This window comes from Protobothrops mucrosquamatus, unplaced genomic scaffold, assembly GCF_001527695.2.
Source record: "Protobothrops mucrosquamatus isolate PMUCROS unplaced genomic scaffold, P.Mucros_1.0 scaffold276, whole genome shotgun sequence".
NCBI lineage: Eukaryota > Metazoa > Chordata > Lepidosauria > Squamata > Viperidae > Protobothrops > Protobothrops mucrosquamatus.
The window spans coordinates 1,292,450-1,311,253 of NW_015386620.1; the positions used below are offsets into that span (position 1 = coordinate 1,292,450).

The 18,804-nt window shown below is 39.9% G+C and overlaps 1 protein-coding gene across 1 annotated transcript in view; it reads left to right on the forward strand.

Annotated features, from left to right (window-relative positions):
* Positions 1-5,088: 5,088 nt before the first annotated feature.
* The window catches only part of RNF144B (ring finger protein 144B), a 50,105-nt gene continuing 36,389 nt past the window's right edge, over positions 5,089-18,804 (forward strand). Inside the window, exon 1 of the mRNA XM_015814701.1 lies at positions 5,089-5,207. The gene's annotated coding sequence lies outside the window, so the exon portion shown is untranslated. The remainder of the gene's footprint in view (positions 5,208-18,804) is intronic.

Below are 18,804 nucleotides of genomic sequence, written 5' to 3' on the forward strand. Positions count from 1 at the left end.
TGTCACATAGAATGAACCAGCGGAGGACCTTTCACAATTATTAATCTAATTTTGTTGCCTCATATTTTCTTTATAGTTTAAATTTGTGCTGCTCTGGTCTTTGACTGTAATAAACACACTGGCTGGGGAATTCTGGAAGTTGAAGTCCACAAGTCTTACAGTTGCCAGGTTTGGAGTTCCCTAGTCTATTCTATTGCTTGGGGCAAGAATCCAAATTAAAAACAGCCACGACAGATAATTATATAGCCTCTGCTTAAGCATATCCAGGGAAAGGAAGCCTATCCCATTCTGGATAATTGCCCTATAGCAGGGGTGTCAAACTGCCGGCCTGCGGGCCGGTTTCATCATACCGAAGCCGCGCCCACTCCATTGCCGGCAATGCAAAAACAGTTGCAATACGTCGCGACACGTCATGTGACATGGCGAGTTTGACACCCGTGCCCTATAGGAATCTGCCTTCCTATAATTGAAATGCATTATTCCATGTCCTGCACTCTGGAAATGAGAGAATTCCTATTGAAAAAAAAGCAAGTATTGATCATTCTGTGTGATCTCATTTAGTTGTTTGAATAATGAGTAATATACTCCATTATTCTCTTCTCAAAGCTAAACATCCCCATTTGTTCAATTTCCTTTTAAGGTTTAATTTCTAATTCCCTAATCACCCTATTGGCTTTCTCTGAACCTATTCCAATTTATCTGGATCCTTCTCAAAACATGCCCAGTATTCTCAAAGTCAATTATAACCGTTTCAGAACAAAACTGGCCTTGTAGCTTCTTTTGATTTATATGGTCTTACCACTCTGCCACTAAAAACAGAAAACAATGAAACAAATCAAATCAAAATGATATCTCTCAGTTCTTCAAAGCCATTCAGAAGACAGTCACCTAGCCATGGCTGCCACCTGCTTTTTGAACAAGAGACAGGAGTCTAGGATGATGAACAAATTTCACGTTGATTGTAACTGGGGCAGTGCAAATCTCAAACCAAAATAAGGCTGGATCTCTCCCTCCTACCAACAACTGGAACAGGTCCTGGAGAAAGGACAGCAATCTTAACACGGTGCTTCCCACTCCCAACTCCTTATGTAGAACTAGAAGAATGCCATGATTGATGGTAGGTATATCATGCTGTTGAAAAATTAAGGAGGGCCAGAATGGATGCACAGCTCCCATCCTGACCCTGCCGTAGGATGTCACTAAGTGTGATTAACACCAGTTCAGTTAGGACTCAAAACGCAGCTGGACGGGATCCAAAGAATCATCTTCCTCTAGGGCCCTCTTAGCCTGCAGCCTGACTACCTTCTCAACAACCTTTTCCAGAAAGGGAAGCTTGATTAGAAATTATTCAACTCATTGTTGGATCCAACAATGGCTTGTTGAGGAAGAGACAAACTCTGCTGGAACCATCTCACTTAAAGATGAATTCAACATTGCTTGTCCGCAATGACTCTTCATCTTCCAATGTGCCTTATTTTCCAAAAGGAAGTTGAATCTAATAGTGGCTCTTTTCAGAGTCCGAAAATCCTATCTAGGCAAGCTATATCTAGGATCATTTTGAGTCTTCAGATTCAGAAGTTAAAGAGACTCCAAATTTTAGCACGCATCACAGAAATCAGTTGAAGAGAGGACAACTGAGGAGATGCAGGGGCAAGCAGAGTCACCTGATCCAGAACCTGAGCTAGGCAAGACCCCAAACACATCACCAATTGCAAATGAAGAAGGGGGGAACAAACATCTATGGAGATTCTCGGTCATCTACTGTAGTTCATGTTTGTCTCAAGGTGCTTTTTCCAAACTGAAAAAACCAGACTTTCTTGGCTTTTTTCTTTGAAAACGTTTTGCTTCTCATCCAAGAAGCTTCTTCAGTTCTGAGGAACTGAACTGAATTGAAGAAGCTTCTTGGATGAGAAGTGAAACATTTTCAAAGAAAAAAGCCAAGACAGTCCAGTTACCTTTTGGAAAAAAAAGCCCTTTGAGGACAAAGGAAGAAAGAGCAAGGAAATGAAGCCATCCACCACTTGACGGAAGTGTGATTCAGCTTGTTATAAGGGCTATATAAAGAAAACTGTCTCTTGATTGGTTCTTTATGGCAATAAACATTCAATTCCCTGACTGCTTGTAACTCTGTTAGTATATGTTTTGGATTTCTTAGCTTATCCTACTGAACTCTGGACTAGAATCTGGATACTCTTGGATCGTTTCTGAAACGGCGTTTTGTCTTTCTGGACTATCTGAAAAGTAAGATTTGTATTTGAATTGTCCAAGCAAAGAATATGCAGTTTTTAATGTTTTTATGTTATTACAGTTAAAGTTGTAAGACTATAATAAACAGAGAATATATCAGAAAATGATTGCATGTATGCTTAGTAGCATAGAAGACACCATACCTCAATCAACTCAGTAGATATCTGCACAGCCAAAGTTCTATAGAAAGTAGCTATGAACACTCAGTCTTGAATAATTCTCCCAACAGACCTTCTTCTCAAATGATCCTATAATTGATCCTTCCCTTAGAGAGACTAGGGTTCTAAACAGGGCTGCCAAAGGGCAACCCATGGATGTAGTCATAGAAGATAAGTAGTTATGTTTTGCTGTTGTAAGTTCAGCTCACGGGCCGACATCTGGATTGTTTAATAACCGGGCTGGTTTTAAACACCAGATCTGTAATCTGATGAAATTGTGTATAAGAAGACGTGTCATGTAGAACACAAAGCCTGTTCTAAAAGAATATATTACTTGAGAAAATATCTGTTCAATACCATTTTCAGTATATTAGATAACTGAAACCAGAGAGTGTGTAAAATATTGTTCTAAAATTACATATATCGTCCAGTTAATTGACATGAAGTGGAGAATCTCTCCACTCCAAGACTGGATGGTGTCCACCTTCCGGGGAGCTCGTCATTTTAAAGACACATTATGTATCTTGAAGCAGTGGGGCTCAGTTGATTTTGCTTCTACCTAGCCTTTCCCAACAGGAACTGTGAGAGGAATTACATTTCTTAGACATTTCAACTTTCCAACAGTTCCTTGAAATGGTGGCTCCATGATACCAACTTTCCCAGTCCCTCACTTTTCCAGGTGAAAGGAAAAAAGATGTAGCTTCAGGAAGGATGAGGCATATCACCTAAGACCTTTATACTCAGAGATCTTCTGTGTTTCTATACACCATTTCTGTGGTCAACTTGAACTCATGAATAGGAAAAAGCAATCCTGCTTCCTGCTTCCCATGCATTCAACTAACTCTACAAAGAAGCTACAGAGTTGTCATTGTACCTAGTTAAAGTTCTCTCTCTTTAGAAATTCTGATTTTTCATGATTTCCTGTCAAATAGAAAAATATAAATACATTCTTTGCTAATTTTTACACCAATGTTAGTTGTAAAAGAAAAGAGAAAAATCACTCACCTACAAGTTCAGTGTAAAAAGTCTTACACATTTTGCTAGGTGCTGTTATAACTCTATAGAAGTAGCTCAGACCTAGTGAACATGGTATGGGAAGCATTTAACATTGTGTTTTGTTGTAACCTGTGATTAAATAACAATTACTCTACAATACTACTACATGTGTATTCAGGAAGAATGTCCAATAAACACAGTAGCCTATTATTAAGAAACAATAATAGAATTAGGCTGCATAAAATTAAGGTTGGGCTGTTTATATATACCAATAATAGATTATATAACGTTTTGCAGATTTGCATGGTCCGCATTTATATAAATAGATGCTTTGGAGTTTGCATGCCAAAAATGATACTATCTATTGAAGTCTGATGTGTAGCAGTTCTAGGTGGTCATGTTACACTGCACTGAAGATCTGAAAGACACTCAGTGTTGGTAAATGGATAGTTTTCCCAGTAAGGAACATCAGACTCATAATTAGAAAAAGAATATCTCAGATTTTTTAACGGCTTATTGCAGAAATCCAGTTATAAGTGACTTAGAACACGCACTCCATCTTAGTGCAGTCATCTATGCTCCAATTTCTCTTTTAGCTTAATGCTTTGTTTTTGTTTTTTTTCCTGCTCTGAAACCAACTGAACAATGGTCGCTGGTAAACTGTTGGAAAAGTTTAGGGTAGCTTTTGACACTTCTTCAGACTTCCAAGACAGGACAAATTTCATGCTGATTCAAAGAGGAGAGGAGAGATAGCATGTCTGTCTGCCTGCCTGCCTGTCTGTCATCATTATATTTCTATCCTCCCTTTAATTTGTAGAACTCAAGGAGACGTAATATAATATGTCTGGGCCCTACTTTCCCCACAAAAACAGCTCTATGAGGTGAGTTGGCCTGAGAGAGGGTGCCTTGTCCAAAGTCATCCAGTCAGATTTCATGCCTAAGGGAGAACTTAAACTCAGTCTCCCAGTTTCTAATTCAGCATCTTAACCACCTCACCAATCTAATGTTGCCTAAACTTTGAGGTGCTGTGTAAGACAACAGAAGACTGAATTCTGAACAGCATAACACACACATACATTGGCTGTCCCATTAATAAATATGTATAACGTAAAGAAATTCAGCGGATGCAGCCCTTATGATACCCTTTGTTGTGTTTCTGCTTCTCTCACAACAGTTAAAGACCAAGAAGTCTGGAGGAAATAAAAAGCAGCAGCTCTAATCAAAAGCTTATGATGCTTTTGTCTGTGTGTGTGTGTGTGTGCTCCGAATCAATTGTGATCCAGCTCTTTAATTACAGCCCGAACAGAATGTTTTGATAGCTTTCCTGGACTACCCAGTTGGAATTCAGGAAGAATTTGTTCTTAATTAAATAAAAAATAAAAAAAGCAAGTTAGGCATCAGCCAGCCTCTGGGAGGGTTAAAAATAATCACCTGCAGTTGAAATGGGACTTGGGAACTAGGAAGTGCTGTGGCTCGCGTTTCCTGTATAAATAAGTACAGCTTTCACACAGCTCTTGCATATGTGTGGTGACATGTGCTTTAAGAGATAATGATAACATGCTTCTAATAGCAGGGAGGAGATTATTTCTCGTAGTGACGGGAGGGAGGGAGATGAGTGCACTTTCAAGCCTATAACATGTAAAGCCTTCCCATGCAGCAAGGAAGAACGACGGAAAGGAGGAAATTGTTTTATTTTTCAGGCTCTGAGCTCTTGCTGGCTGTGACATGTCTTGGAACTACTGAAATGTGAGTGAAGCTGTTGAAAAGTCCAGCAATGAAGAGGGAATTCTCCTCTCCGTTTGTCAGGTATGTCAGAAAGATCTGCATTTCTTAAGAGCAAGGACTGTGGATTCAGGGGGCTATGTAGTTTTTTCATTTTCAGATGTGGGGGATCTTAAACAGAAATCATGCTTGCTATCTAATTTAACTTAAACTGTTGGTAGTGTAATTGTAAGAAAACTGAGGCAAAAAATTACTGTTTTTAGATGCTCAGTGCCAGGGCTCAAACTATAACACAGTCGTGTGTCTGTAAATGTATGTGTGTGTTTTGTGCATGGGTATCTCTCTCAAAAAATGATGCTGACTTGATCAGTGCAGCACTTAAAAAGAGTAATTTTATCTGTAGGGAAGATGAAACTCAAATGGGTAAGGTTACAGGCTCATCCATTTGAAATGGAAACTTGACAGTTTATGCAAAAAGATAATATAAAAGGGACGAATGAGAGAGTCTGTCTGAAAACATACCCATTTATTGTAGATTGTGGATATAATTGGCAGTACAGTTTATCTGTAACTTGTATGTGAAAAAAAAATCACCAGGTTATAAGGATATTTTATTTGTTCAGTAATTTAGAAAGTACAGTCGCAGATAGGCTGGGAAATATTGAAAGAGTAATATATGGAAGTCTGTCTTTTAACACAGATTACCATTTTCTAAACAGAAAATGAAATGTGTGTTTACATATTTATAGACCTCTTGGAAACCAAATCCTTGTGTAGTGGTCTTAGTAGAAAGCAGTTGTTTCTGCTTTGCCTTTGAAATATTATTGTGTGTCACAAAGGAGCTAATAAACCCTCAGAATTTGAATTCCAGTTAAGTACTTTGATTTTTTTTTAAAGTACTTGTATAAAATGTGTTTTCTGCAACATACATTGGTTTGCAATTGTGGCGAATATCTGTAGCTCGAGTGTAGGATGAGGGAAAAGGTTTGTCCTCCGAGCTTGTGGGTTGGTTTCCGAGTTTCAACTTCAATTCCGCTGAAGATGTTGCCTAGCCTGGTAATGAAACGTTCAGAAACCAACCCCCAAGCTTGGAGAACAAAACTTCACCCTCATACGTTGGTTTACTTCTGGAAACATGGTTCCAGAGACTTCGAACTGCCTCTGCTTGTGGAATTTTGGTTCTCTCACTTTCATCTTAACCTTGTTGAGATGATCCAAACTGGATTTATGCACAAGTCAGAGGGATTTAGTATCATACCTTCTGGCATTTTCACAATCTTCAGTCATTAATTGTAACCCTTGCTACCTTGCTGCCGTTTCTGCACAGTATACAATCTGTATTCAGTGTTTATCTTCATGGGATGAATGTTTGCATAGACTACTGTAATACTGGGAGAAACTGAGGGTCAGAGGTAGGGTTTTAGGTAAGGTCCTCACCCCACTATAGTGTCCTCACCCACTATTGTACAGAATAACAGAAATGAAAGGGATCTTGGAGGTCTTCTAGTCCAACCCTGTGCTCAAGCAGGAAACATTTCAGACAAATGTTTGTCCAGTCTCTTTTTTAAAACCGCCAATGATGGAGCATCCACAAATACTGAAGGCAAGCTCTTCAACCGATTGATTGTTCTAACTGTCAGGAAATTTCTCCATAGTACTAGGTTGATTCTCTCTTTGATTAGTTTCCATCCATCGCTTCTTGCCCTGCCTTTAGGTACTTTGGAGAATAGGTTGACCCCCCCCCTCTCTTCTTTGTGGCAGCCCCTTAGATATTGAAACACTACTAACATGTCATCCCTACTCTTTCTTATTTTCTCTTGAAAATCAGCAATGCTGTTAAAGCTTAATTTATATCCATTTTTCCTCCACAAGCAGCCGTAACAATATAGTAGGACAGGACAGGTCTCATTATCCGGCAAATAAGAGGACTGGAGAGGTAAAAATTACATTGTATTAAAACCACTGGAGTTAGAAACAGGTGAAATGGATGGTTAGAAGGACTAGTTCTACCTGACAGTTCAGTCAAGGTTCATGATATTCTCCCAATAAAACCTTGTTTCTCATCTTTTTTTTCTGCTTTGAAAACAGCTGAATGTCCATCACTGGTAAATAGCTGGAAGAGTTAATGTAGTTTCTGGCATTTCTTCAGGTTTCCAAGGCAAGCTGAATATTTAAGTTCTATCTGAGAACCCTTTGTAAATATTACTATTAACCTTGAAACTTGGAACTTTCTTGACTCCTATCTTCCTCACCAGTGCAGAGCTGGATTTTTTTTTGAGCTTTCCTATTAATCCATTGCTTTCAGTAGAGGTATGCTAACATGAGTAAGTTCCACATTGCATAGTAATGACCAAAGATAAAATTACACAGTGAAGTCATTAATTCAGTTTGCACACATGCTAAGGACTTTGGAATATTGAGATATGAAGAGCACAGACTTTTTCTGTTAAATTGTGGCTAATAGCCTGCAATCAGTAAACTCGACTGAGCTCATTTTCATTCAGGTGCAACGCTGAAAACTGGATCAGCTTTGCCAATTGTTTTGAATAACAGATGGGGTCTTTTTTCTTTCTTTCATTTTGCATGTGATTCAGATCTTTGTTTATTTTGGTAATGCTAAGGGAAGAAAGCCTGAATTGGAAGAAGACTAAAGCCTGCATGAACTAAGGGAGACATTGTTACGGATGATAATAGAATCATTACAAGAGGCTAACAACTCCAGTATCGGAATACAAATTAAAGCATTCCCAGCAAATTATTGTTTAGTCTCCGCTTCAATACATCCATAACGGACTACAGAAAAACCTTTTGTCTTTGAATAAGCCAAAAACAGCCTGGAATTTTCTCAAAAAGGATTTTCTCCCCCAGCCATGTGAATTAGAAATTATCATAGCTGACTTCTCTCAATGTGCTAGGCTAGAATGCTTCAGGTCCCTAATTTATTGATTATAAACAAGAATTCCAGTGCACACTGCCTTATCACTACCACTTGGCTCCTCCTCCAAGTGGGAGGCACTAAATTAATTAGGACTTCAGGTCTTAAAAAGCCATAATTCTATGGCTCAATTCTTGACATTGGCTACATTCTCCTTAAGATTTGGTGAGTAGAAACAACAGTCCTTAACTTACTGAAATAAGATACAAAGTATCTAACTGAAGCAAAGGCAAATATTCTTAAACAATAAACCCAGGAGTAATATGATATTTATTTTATTCTCTGCTGACATTTCTGAACATAAAAGTTTTGGGATCCCCTGTACTTTCAATCTCATTAAGAGACAATTCTGAGTATTGTTCAGTAGTAGGTAAAATTAGCAAGACTCCAAATATTGACTTAGTTGTCTGTGTCAAATTACTCTGTGCTCAGAATTTGCTGTCTTTGTTTTTTTTTTTTTTATAGAAAAGGGTCTTTCAGGAGGGACCTAACTGGTCTTTATTATATAGTAACAAGAAAGTATGAAACTAAATTTTAATTTGAAAACGATATGGCCAAGTGTAGTGGTGAAGTTCCTGTCTTGATACACTCATTTGTTTGAATGCCAAAGCATAAAATGTATGATTAAACTGGCTTAGCTGTGATACTTCCAAATTCTTATATGATGAATAATAGGCTAAATTTTCCATTGGTGTTGTGAAAGCAACCTATAGCTGAGTAGTGTAGGAAATACTATGTGACCAGAAAAGGTTTTAAGCTATAGACCAAGCTTTAGCAACTTTTGGGCTAAATGTATCTTCCTACAGCTTCAGGACCCCCTCTTCATTTTCTTGTGAAAATTGATGAAAATAAAGTTTGTCCCTGATTTTTAGTGGGAAGCTACATCATCATCATCATCTAATTATTCTGCACGTTTAGTCTGGTCGATTTCATTCTAATGCTAACGAAAGGGATGGGACTAGAGTGTTTTGATCTTATCGTTTTTTCTTTTCTTTTTCTTTGTCTTTAGTTGATTTATATTAATCTACCAAGCCCACTTTCACTGTTGGGGAATTTAATTAGAGTTTTACCTCTCATCGATGTACCATAGAATGGGACAGGATAAAACTTTGGTGTAATTTGAATAAATGAGTGATTAATCAGCTAGAAAAATGAGCACTGGGGGATATTTGTGCCCCTATTACCTCTTTCTCTTTGGGCCCTGCCCACTCTTTGACATTCCGTACAAGACTGAATGTGCCTCTTGGCACAAAGGGGCCTTGCAGTTTCTGCTTTGATAAATGCTGTTCTTTTGTTCCATGAGTTTCGATTCTGGAAATCAGTTAGTGAACCTTAACAGTGTTGTTGACCTTTATCTGGAGACACTAGCATTTATGATATCCACAAGACTTGGCAGAGATAATGCCACATTCCTTTTCAATACCACAGTGCCCTGGCTTTCTTACAAAGATTTTCAAGGTTTGGTCACAGACTGGGAGCAATGTTTTTGTTGCCTACCTTGGTTTTCCTCCACTTGTTACCACACTAAAAACTAATGGAAATGCTTCCACTGAATTTTGTGAGGAGAAAATTAAGCTATAGCAGCCTGGGACATGGATTCTGGGAGGACCAGAACCTCTGCTCTTGCTTCCTGCTGATGCTTTACAAAAGTAAAACTATGTGGCTCATTGAACCAAGCTTTTCATTTACTGCAAGGATCCTTGTAGAGGTAGCCCCCCCCACTTACGATCACAAGGGAACCAAAAATGTGTATTTCTAAGTTGATAAGCGAGTTTTGCCCCCTTTTGATGACCTTTCTTGCCAGCGTTGTTAAATGAAGCACTGCAGTTGTTAGGTTGTTAAGTGAATCTGGCTTCCCCATTGACTTTGCTTGTCAGAAGGTCTCAGAAGGTGATCACGTGACCCTGGGGCACACTGCAACCATCATCAATATGAACCAGTTGCCAAACGTCTGAAATTTGATCACTTGACCATTGGGGGATGCTGCAGTGGTTGTAAGTGTGAAAAATGGTTGTAAGTTCGAACAGTCACTAAATGAATGATTGCAAGTTGAGGACTACCTGTATTGTTTTTGGAGCTGTTATGGCTACTTATTGGGCCTTGAGGGAAAAGGGGAAGACGATCACAAGGAGGCATGATGGGATGGTAGCCTTATTTTTATAAGCTTTTTGACCTTTGGACCCAAGCTTACTCCCACATATAAATATTGACATTTCAATATTGGAAAGGTGAGGAATGATCTATTGTTTTGTCTCTCTTCCTCTACTGTAATCATGGGGTTCGTGAGGCAGCAGTTAGAAATATACAAGTGTGAGTCATCCATTAAGAAGATTGTTCTTCCTGGGAAGAGGCGGCAGAATGTTGCTTGAGTACATGGACCATGTATTATTCCCACTTTAGGAAGACGTTAGTGACTTGAGACTGCTTTTTGTATCCAACGCCTGCTCTTTTGAAGTTAATTTAACAGCTTTTATGTATAGCTGCTTTGATCCTGTCAGACTAATATACAGTAATTTCATTTCCTTGAATGGAGCAAAACAGTGTTAGACCATCTGTAAAACCTGCATTACTTGGTCGCCTTGAAGATGTAGTTACAATTGTGTGCTTATATTTTATTTCGTTTGAAATGGAATTCATTTATTTTATTAACCTGCAGAATTCCGGCCCATAAGTATAATAAAAAAAAAACTATACCAGTGATGGCAAACCTTTTAGAGACTGAGTGCCCAAACTGCAACCCAAACCCCATTTATTTATCACCGGGTGCCAGGTGGGCGTGGCCCACTGGGTGGGCATGGCTGTGGTGGTCATGGCAGATTGGGTGGGTGTGGCCAAGGTGGGCATGATTACCTCGATGTTGCTCGTGGGGAGGGACGCCTGTGGGGGCCGGGCAGGGTTGGGGGAGATCCAGGGGGTCTCTGGCAGGTGGGCCGGTACGCAAGAGGCTCGTCCTGCGGGGTGAGGCGAGGCAAGGCGAGGCAGGGTGGGAGTGCCATTGTCACAGGGCAAGGTAAGGCAGGGGCTGGGGCGGCTGCTGCCTGACACCATCAGCCCCTGCACACAGAGGCCAGTGAGTGCATGGGTGCTGGGATGCATCCGGCCATGTGGGATCTCGGTGAGTTAGGGGGCAGCTGGTTGAAGAGGGACGGTTGCCATCTCTGGGGCATGGCACGTGTGCCCACAGAGAGGGCTCTGAGTGCCACCTCTGGCACGCGTGCCATAGGTTTGCCACCACTGAACTATACTATACTTCTGCTCTTGGCTAGGCTGAACCAGGTGGCAATGGTGGCTGGAAATACTTTTTTCCCCAACATATGTTAGTATACCAGCTGCATCTTTTTATGGACAGGAATGATCTATGTATTGTCACTCTTGCCCTATTTACCTTCAGATGAATGGATTTTCACTGCAATGACACAGTGCCTTTGAAAAGAACTCGGAGGCGTCTACACTCCGGGAGAGAAAATTTCAAGAGGCAAAGGATACGTGCACATCCATTTTTCTTTATCCCCAAATCAGATACCTGCTGATACAATTCAAAGGGGAGAATGTATGAAAGGCTGTTTTTGACTAGAAATTCTAACTATGAACTTGTTGGATCTGATTTAGTTTTAAATCCAGTTCTAAATTCTGAAACAGACCTCCGGTGCAGAATTATTGCTTCAGTAAAATTGTATCGAAGACTGCTAACTTCCCTTTAAACTTTCCCAGGTCTCTGAATAATTCTGGAGAACTTGTTTCATCTATTTTCATCACTCTGGGAAACTGAGAAGTTGTGAAATGTTATTTCTAGGGAAACTGATTTCTTCATTTACAGTGTAAAGGACGAGCCTATCAATTATAGACTAATTAGCCTCCTCAACACAATCAGCAAACTTTATGCAGGATACTACAATTGAAATTCCAGTACTGTCTGGAACTAACAACAACAACAACAGCAGCAACAACAATAATAATAAAGTTGGAAGGGACCTTGGAGGTCTTCTAGTCCAACTCCCTGCTCAGGCAGGAAATCTATACCATTTCAGACAAATGGTTGTCCAGTCTCTTCTTTAAAACTTCTAGTGTTGGAGCATTCACAACTTCTGGAAGCAGGTTGTTCCATTGCTTAATTGTTCTAACTATCAGGAAATTTCTCCTTAGTTCTAAGTTGCTTCTCTCTTTGGTTAATTTCCATCCATTGCTTCTTGTCCTGCCTTCAGGCGCTTTGGAGAATAGCTTGACTCCCTCTTCTTTGTGGCAACCCCTGAGATATCAGAACACTGCTATCATATCACCCTTAGTCCTTCTCTTCATTAAACTAGACATAGCCAATTCCAGCAACAATTTTTTATATATTTTAGCCTCCAGTCCCCTAATCATCTCTGTTGCTCTTCTCTGTACTTTTTCTAGATTCTCAACATCTTTTTTACATCGTGGTGACCAAAACTGGATGGAGTATTCCATGTATGGCCTTACCAAGGCATTATAAAGTGGTATTAATACTTCACATGATCTTTATTCTATCCCTCTGTTAATGCAGCCTAGCACTGTGTTGGCTTTTTTGGCAGCTGCAGCATACTGCTAGCTCATATTTAAGTGATTGTTCACTAGGACTCTGAGATCCCTCTCACAGTTACTACTATTGAGCAAGGTACCACCTATAGTGTACCTGTGCATTTGGTTTTTCTTGCCTAAATGTAGAACCTTACTTTTTTCACCATTGAATTTCATTTTGTTAGATAGCGCCCAGTGTTCAAGTCTGTCCAGATCTTTCTGTATCTTAAGCCTATCTTCTGGATTGTTAACTATTTCTGCCAGCTTGGTGTTGTTTGCAAATTTGAGAAGCAATCTGCTTTAGGAAAGGCCGATTTACCATTGATCAATGCCTCTTATTCCATCATCTCATTGAAAAATGCTTCTTCCCTCAAGACAACTTCCCTATATGCTGCTTTTATAGACTTCAAACCAACTTTTGATTCAATATCCCAAGTTAAATTGTGAGAAAAACTAGAAGCCTCCTTGATTGATCTACATCTATTTCATTTAATACGTGTGTACATGAAGGGACTTCACTCAAAATAAGATGTAACTCCCAGGAGCACCTCACCAGTGCCATTGGAACTGAGTAAGGCATAAAGCAAGGCTTTATACTGACCCCACTATTATTCAATTTCTGTATTAACTCCATGGTGGGCCATCTTCTCAACACAAACTTTCACACATTCCCAAACCAACACTCAAAACTTGCTGGAAGACATACATCTCTGTTTTAATCTATACAGATGATGTAGTAACATTTTCAAGAGCATCTATTGGCCTTAAAAAAATCTTGAGAGAACTAACACAGTAATGCAAGGATGCCAGTTGTTGTTGTTAATTGCGAAGTCGTGTCCGACCCATCATGACCCCATGGACAATGTTCCTCCAGGCCTTCCTGTCCTCTACCATCTTCTGGAGTCCATTTAAGCTCACGCCTACTACTTCAGTGACTCCATCCAGCCACCTCATTCTCCGTCGTCCCCTTCTTCTATTGTCCTCAATCTTTCCCAGCATTAGGCCCTTCTCCAGTGAGTCCTTCCTTCTCATTAGGTGGCCAAAGTATTTGAGTTTCAACTTCAGGATCTGGCCTTCTAAAGAGCAGTCGGGGTTGATCTCTTCTAGGACTGACCAGTTTGAACGCCTTGCAGTCCAAGTTAGCACTCAAATATCAGAAAACCAAAATCATAACATTTGCCAAAAGGTCCAAGAACCTCTCCTGGAGGATAGATGGTGACAAGGTTGAGCAGGTCTCCTGTTTCAATACCTTCATTCTGCTAACCATAGGGATCTCCATGGAGACTACACTGCTGAAAATGTTATCCTCAAACAAGAGGTGGCTACTATAACCTGCTGCACTCAAACTATTTGAAGCTAAGCCAATAACACAACTACTTTATGGTGCTCCTGAGCCTCTTCCCCAATTTTGTGTCAATACAACTTGTTCAATCTAAATGTCCAAGATCAGCCTTTCAAGTCCCAAAATGGGTCTCTAATGCCATCCTGAGACTGGAGACAGGCCTCATGAAAGTGGCATCTAGAGTGATGATGACATACTCAACTATTAGCTCAGACTATCCTATTTGTCATAAATGAAGGCAAATATATGTGTCCCAGGATAAGGTTGCAGGATCCAATCTGGGTTGATCACTGAGACCAGCGGCTTTATCTTCTAAGCTTTTGGACTTGTACTGGAGCCCATCTTTAGGGAACTTCTCTTTAGCAGACTGTGTGCATTGAAGATGGGCTCTAGTCCAAAAGCTCAGAAGACAAAACCACTGATCCTGGTGACCGAGCCAAACTGGATCCTATCTTCCCCCCACCTTTGCTCTTGCCTCACTAACTATGACGGATGATTTTTAGTCCACTGTGAAAAAAAAACAGTGGCAACTAAATTCTCATCCTTGGGCTTCTCTCCAGGTTTTCCATTCAGCATGGGTTGTGATGATCAGGCCAAGGCTCTCATTAAACAGTGTGTAACAGACACAGAGCACTAATTGGAGCTAGCCAGGTCCCTAAACTTTATTGCCAATGAATCCAATAGGTACTCTGCCTCCCCTGTGGCATATTTGACTAAAAATACCTAACCACCAGAGGCCTTTACTCTGATACAATGTCATGCCCTCAGCTGTCCTTGAAGGCCGATAACAGGAAAATTCCTTACCCAGAGAGACAATGCCCTTGTGACTCTGGACACATAGAAGCAACATAATATGTACTTTTCCAGTGCCTGCATTACAGAGAGGTTCATACTAGTTGTCATCTCACCATTACAATATAAATACCTAGAGCGCATAGGACAATTCCACACCTTCCTGTTGCTTGCAGATACTAATCCTGTTACAACATATAATGTTGCCAGGTTCTGGGCAGCAGTGCTTAAAATCAGTGGTGGGATTCAAATATGTGAACAACTGGTTCTCTGTGTGGATGCCGCTTCCAGAAGTCCATTCTGGGCTTGGGCAACTAAAAATTAGTTACCAGTTCTGCCGAAGTGGTGTGAACTGGCTGAATCCTACCACTGCTTAAAATCCATCATTGAGGACCTGTGTCATAAACTAATCTTAACGAGCATCTAATTGGTTATTTTCAAATTCCTTGCATTGTGATAGATTTAGTCTGCCATATACTAGTTTTTAAGTTCCCCTACATCCATCTAATGTTCTTACCTCTCCCTTTAGATTTTTAAAGACTCTTTTAAAAATATATATATTTTTAAATTAGACTTTTATCTTTTATACTTCTTTAATCCTTATGCTGGTGTGTGTGGGTGCTTGCGTAGGTATATAATATTTTTAGCCTTTTAAAAATTATTGTTTATATTCCACTCTTCTTATGCTGGCCTGTGACCTTAATAAAGGTCTGATTGGTATCTACAACAAGAAAAGGGAGTTAGCCTTGAATCTATTACTGCTCTGAATCAGGATTGTATGAGCTCTTTGACAACAACAACCGCCACATGACCATTCCAGGAATTTGCAGGGCAAAGCAAGGGGCCTGAAGGGAAACAACTGAAAGCTAGGATAGACAAAATAGGGTTTCTGTGGCTAAAGCTAGATGTATCTGCCCTTCAGATGTACTTTCAGACTCACAAGACTGAGAAATAGCCTTCTCCAATCCCAGAACTTTTCACACTGCTGCAATTTCAATTCCTTGAATTTTTCACCTAATATAGTCTGGGAATTCTGGAAAATATTGTTAGAATGCACGTGGAAGGCTGACCTCAGAGAGGTGGTATCAATTACAACTTGGAGAAAATGAGTAAAGAAATAATGGATAAGTAATGCAGGTAGCCCTCAAGTTTCCATAGTTCATTTAGTGACCGTTCAAAGTTACAATGGCACTGAAAAAAGTGACTTAGGACTGTTTTCACACTTAAGACCATTGCAGCATCCCCCATGGTCATTTGATCAAAATTCAAAGGCTTGGCAACTGGTTCATATTTATGAGGATTGCAGTGTCCCAGGGTTACGTGATCACCTTTTGCGACCTTCTTACAAACAAGGTCAATAGGGAAGCCTGATTCACTTAAACAACCATGTCATTAACTTAACAACTGCAGCGATTCACTGAACAACGGTGGCAAGAAAGGTCGTAAAGTGAGGACAACATTTACTTAGCTAATGTTTCGCTTAGCAACAGAAATGTTGGGCTCAATTGTGGTCGTAAGTTGGGGACCTGTAATGGGGTTGAAATTGCAGCAAACTAAAACAAGGTAGCTTTTTTAAAATTTCGCTTTCCATACAGCATGGGTTTTGTGAATACAGCTAGCCCTCGACTTACGACCAAAATTTTGAAGCCAAAATTTCTGTTGCTAAGCGAGACAGTTGTGAAGTGAGTTTTGTCCCATTTTACAACCTTTTCTTGCCACAGTGGTTAAGTTAGTAATGCAGTTATAAAGTAGAACTGGGTTCCCCATTGACTTTGCTTGTCAGAAGGTCGCAAAAGGTGATCACCTGACCCTGGCACACTGCAACCGTCATAAATACATGCCAGTTGCCAAGTGTCCAAATTTTGATCACATGACCATGGGGATGCTGCAATGGTTCTAAGTGGGAAAAACAGCCATAAGTCACTTTTTCAGTGTCATTGTAACTTCAAACAGTCACTAAACGAATGGTTGTAAGTCAAGGACTACCTGTAGTTAGTAATGATTCCCCCCCCCCGTAATCCTGTTATCCAGTATGGTGGAGAAGAGTTTGCTTTAATTTTTCTCCCAAATTCTGTCTTCCTTCATTACTGCCGTTAAAAGATTGTCAAGGCACGTAAGGGTCCTGACTCTGCACAATCATTTCTAACTGGTAGACAGGCTCCACTTCTTCGCATAAACCGCAGCATAAAACTTTCTCCTGGAATGTCTCCCAAGGACCTTTTGCTGGCAAGAAAATAGGGTCACCGTCAGCCAAGGAAGTCATACAATAATGAAGAGCTGGGCAAAGGAAGCAAAACTGACATCCTCTGCTATTTGCAACCATAAAATATGCCAAATAACATTAACTATTTCTTTAGTAAAGTACATTTGACAGCAAGGGAGAAAATGGAACCTTTTTCACACAGGAAAAAGATGATTTGGGAAAATGGGCAGCAGGTTTCAGCCCAATAGGGCTTTTGGATGTAGATCTAAGTGTGGGCAATGCTGTGATGTATTTACTGTCTGACATATTTTCTTTCTTTTCAGTAGCTGTGGGCGTGGCATACAGTATAACTCCTGCTTCTGCCAACCTTCATTAGATCTCTAAATATTTCAACATTGCTTGTGCAAAACTGGCCTCCTTACTTAAAAAAAAAAAGTGTGTCATTTGGAAAATTGTACACAGTTTTGGGACTGTCATGAGTTTAGGATGCTATTTGTTTTGGGTTTGCGTTAGTTTACTGTTGGTGGCCAGAGTCAGTTGGAGTCAGGCAGTGTCCAAGTTGAATTAAATAATAAATAAATAATAAAATGGGATTAAAAACTATAAAGAAATAATGAAAGAAATGACAACACTTGACTTTAGGGGGTTTGGTTTCCTTCCTTCCTTCCTTCCTTCCTTCCTTCCTTCCTTCCTTCCTTCCTTCCTTCCTTCCTTCCTTCCTTCCTTCCTTTCTTTCTTTCTTTCTTTCTTTCTTTGGTGTATGTAGGATGATTTCAATCAAAGACATTACTTCTGTCTAATGCAATCTTTCTCATCCCTGGAACTTTAGGTTGTGTGGTTTTCAACTCCCAGACTACTACAGGATCATCTTCCTTTCTGCCATCCTCAAAAGCATGTTTCTTAACCTTGTCAACTTGACGATATGTGGACTTGAACTCACAGGATTCCTCAACCAGTCACGCTGCCTGAGGAATTCTGGGAATTGAAGTCCACACATCTTAAACCTGCCAAGGTTGAGAAACCCTGTTCAAATGAAAAGCAAAATGAGAAGTTCATATGTGGGATCAGAATTAGTGCTTGTCAAAGGTTGGATCATTATTACATAATCGGACAAATTCTTATTCAAGTTTTTGTTTAGTGTTGGAAAATCAGTTAAACTGAATATATGTCGGGATAACAGATTTTGTTTAATTCCTTTTTCATAGTTGGTGCTGTAGACCCCTCAAACAAAAATTGACCTTGTCAGTCCTCTCCTTTCACTTTGTTGTATCATTTCTTAACTATGCATTTGATTCCATTGTGCATCTATTATGATACAGTTATTATGATGTTCTAAAATCTTTTTTCTACTTATTTATTCTTAGTTGTAAGGAAAGCTGACATCTTTGATAGACTGTTTTCTCCTTTCATTGTAGCCAATGTATATAAAATTCATGAATGTAGCTAATACCCAGTAAAGAAATCGGGGAATATACAATTAAAGAACTGTATCAGCTCTTAACATTGTCTTATATTTTAATTGCTCAGCTTTGAAATGTCATACAGCATTCTCTTACATGGTGCTCTAAAATGTTTGGCATTTTAATCTGCATTATCTCTCCAGACGGTAAACCAATACTTCTGTGGGACAACCAAGTTGAGAAAAAGCTGCTTTAATAAATTGTTGGCCTTTGGAAATGTTGGATCGCGCAGGCAGTAAGACACGAGTCGAGTGACAGTCAGCTCTTGGTTTATTGGCAAGGCATAAAGTAAATCCGGACTGGCTCTCTGGGCCAGGGGAGCCCTCTTTTATGGGATTCCCCTGGCTTGTAATCACACAATTCCATTGGCTGGCAAGACCCTGTTGCTAGTTAGCCAACCAGCAACGGGCATG